This window comes from Arachis duranensis, chromosome 9 (assembly GCF_000817695.3).
Source record: "Arachis duranensis cultivar V14167 chromosome 9, aradu.V14167.gnm2.J7QH, whole genome shotgun sequence".
Lineage (NCBI taxonomy): Eukaryota > Viridiplantae > Streptophyta > Magnoliopsida > Fabales > Fabaceae > Arachis > Arachis duranensis.
Genome location: NC_029780.3, coordinates 53,119,772 through 53,123,500, shown reverse-complemented (window position 1 = coordinate 53,123,500; position 3,729 = coordinate 53,119,772).

Below are 3,729 nucleotides of genomic sequence, written 5' to 3'. Positions count from 1 at the left end.
TCAAAGAGAAATGTTATTGATAATCTGAAAAATCATGAAATTGATTCTTGAAGCAAGAAAAAGCAGTGAAAAACAAAAGCTTGCGAAAAAAAATAGAAAGAAAAATAAAAAGGCAAGCAGAAAAAGCCAATAACCCTTAAAACCAAAAGGCAGGGGTAAAAAGGATCCAAGGCTTTGAGCATCAATGGATAGGAGGGCCCAAGGAAATAAAATCCAGGCCTAAGCGGCTAAACCAAGCTGTCCCTAACCATGTGCTTGTGTCATGAAGGCCCAAGTGAAAAGCTTGAGACCGAGTGGTTAAAGCCGTGATCCAAAGCAAAAGAGTGTGCTTAAGAGCCCTGGACACCTCTAACTGGGGACTCTAGCAAAGCTGAGTCACAATTTGAAAAGGTTCACCCAGTCATGTGTCTGTGGCATTTATGTATCCGATGATAATACTGGAAAACAAAGTGCTTAGGGCCACGGCCAAGACTCATAAGTAGCTGTGTTCAAGAATCAACATACTTAACTAGGAAAATCAATAACACCATCCGAAATTCTAAGTTCCTAGAGAAGCCAATCATTCTGAACTTCAAAGGAAAAAGTGAGATGCCAAAACCATTCAGAAGCAAAAAGCTACAAGTCCCGCTCATCTAATTAGAATTAATGTTCATTGATATTTTGGAATTTATAGTATATTCCCTTCTTTTTATCCTATATGATTTTCAGTTACTTGGGGAGAAGCAACAATTTAAGTTTGGTGTTGTTATGAGCGGATAATTTATATGCTTTTTGGCATTGTTTTTAGGTAGTTTTTAGTAAGTTCAAGCTAATTTTTAGGGATGTTTTCATTAGTTTTTATGTTAAATTAACATTTCTGGACTTTACTATGAGTTTGTGTGTTTTTCTGTGATTTCAGGTAATTTCTGGCTGATATTGAGGGACTTGAGCAAAACTCTGATAGGAGGCTGACAAAAGACTGCTGATGCTGTTGGAATCTGACCTCCCTGCACTCCAAATGGATTTTTTGGAGCTACAGAACTCCAAATGGCGCACTCTCAACGACGTTGGAAGGTAAATATCCAGAGCTTTCCAGAAATATATAATAATCCATACTTTATTCCAGAATTGACGACGTAAACTGGCGCTCAACGCTAGTTCCATGTTGTTGTCTGGAGCAAAATGCCAGAAACACGTCACGACCCGGAGTTGAATGCCCAAAACACGTTACAACTTGGCGTTCAACTCCAAAAGAAGCCTCAGCTCATGGATAGATCAAGCTCAGCCCAAACACACACCAAGTAGGCCCCGGAAGTGGATTTATGCATCAATTACTTACTCGTGTAAACCCTAGTAGCTAGTCTAGTATAAATAGGATAATTTACTACTGTATTAGACATCTTTGGTCTCAGTTTTACTTTATTCTTCATCTGAGGAGACTATTGATCACGTTTTAGGGAGCTGGCCATTCGGCCATGCCTGAACCTTTCACTTATGTATTTTCAACGGTGGAGTTTCTACACACCATAGATTAAGGGTGTGGAGTTCTGCTGTACCTCAAGCTTCAATGCAATTACTATTATTTTCTATCCAATTCGAATTATTCCTATTCTAAGATATTCGTTGCACTTCAACTTGATGAATGTGATGATCCGTGACACTCATCATCATTCTCACCTATGAACGTGCGTGATTGACAACCACTTCCGTTCTACCATAGACCGGGCGCATATCTCTTGGATTCCTTAAACAGAATCTTCGTGGTATAAGCTAAAATTGATGGCGGCATTCATGGGAATCCGGAAGATCTAACCATGTCTGTGGTATTCCGAGTAGGATTCCGGAATTGAATGACTGTGACGAGCTTCAAACTCCTGAAGGCTGGGCGTTAGTGACAGACGCAAAAGAATCAAGGGATTCTACTCTAACCTGATTGAGAACCGATAGATGATTAGCCGTGCTGTGACAGAGCATTTGGACCTTTTTCACTGAGAGGATGGGATGTAGCCATTGACAACGGTGATGCCCTACATACAGCTTGCCATAGAAGGGAGTGATAAATTTGGATAAAAGCAGTAGGAAAGCAGAGATTCAGGAGGAGCACAGCATCTCCAAACGCCTATCTGAAATCCCCATCATTGGATTACATGAGTAACTTTATCTTTATTTTATGTTTATTATTTATTAATTTTCGAAAATCCATAATCAAGTACTATCCGCCTGATTGAGATTTACAAGATTACCATAGCTTGCTTCATACCAACAATCTCTGTGGAATCGACCCTTACTCACGTAAGGTTTATTACTTGGACGACCCAGTACACTTGCTGGTTAGTTGAACGGAGTTGTGTCCACACATAGCAAAGAGCCATTATAATTATTCCATACAACAATAAAGAGTACAACATTGATGATCACAATTTCGTCCACCAGCAGCCACATTAGTCTAACTAACGTGACTTCTAACGTGGAATGGGAGCTAGCTTGCAACGTTAATGAGAAAGGTAATCGCCAATAACGCCCTCGAAGCCATCATAGCCCATGTTGAGAGTCACGTTAACTAAGTTAATGTGAACTCTAACATGGAAGAAGAAACAAGGCCAACGTTAGTGACACTCTCTATTGTCACTAACGTTGGACCAAGCTCATGAGTGGCCATGTTAGTTGCCACGTTAACTTAGTTAACGTGGAATCTAATGTTGGAAAGAAAAAGAGATGCCAATGTTAGTGACACTAACCTTTGTCACTAACGTTGGCCGAGCCACAATGAGCCACGTTAACTCCCACGTTAACTTAGTTAACGTGGAAGCTAACGTGGAGAAAGCAAGTGATCGCCAATGTTAGTGACACTTACCTTTGTCACTAACGTTGGGGTGAACCACCACAAGCCACCATAAGCAACGTTAACTCCCACGTTAACTTAGTTAACGTGAAAGCTAACGTGGATAAAGAGATAATGAGCCAACGTTAGTGACACTCACCTTTGTTACTAACGTTGGAAGATGGCTAGCATTACTACGTTAGAAGCCACGTTAACCTAGTTAACATGGATTCTAACGAAGGGAGAAGGGGTGACTCTCCATGTTATTGGGAAAGGTAGGTCCCAATAACGTGTGCGAAGGACCAAGAGGCAACGTTAGTGGTCACGTTAGTGCCGCTAACGTTGTAGTCAACGTGATCATATTTGGGTTAGGAACGTTAGTGAAAAAGGTGATTGTCACTAACGTTCTCGAACCCACACTTTCACTTAACGTTGACACCACTAACGTCCTGAGCAAAAGTCCCTGCCTTAGAAGATCAGAAGAGTAGTATATATAGGAGTAGCTTTGAATTAGATCGGGAGTTTTTGGGGAAAACTTTAGGTAGCCTTGGGCATAAAACTACTCTCTGTATTTTACTTTCTCTGCAACTTCTAGTTTTACTTTCATGATGTATTCTCCATCTTTGTTTTCATTTTCCAGAGCTATGAACAACTAAACCCCTTTCATTGGGTTAGGGAGCTCTGCTGCAATTTGATAGATCAATAGTAGTTTTCATTCTTCTTCTTCTATCTTTTCTCTTGATTTTACTAGAAAGCTTTCAATCTTCATCCAATTGGGTAGTAATCCTGGAAAACAAGCTATTCATACTTGGATCTCTTCGGAACCTTGGAAGAGGAATGAAGAGATCATGCTAGAAATGCTTTCTCATGCTGGACCAAATTGGGTTTGGATGGATATGTGACTATAATCCTACCAATACTTGATTTGG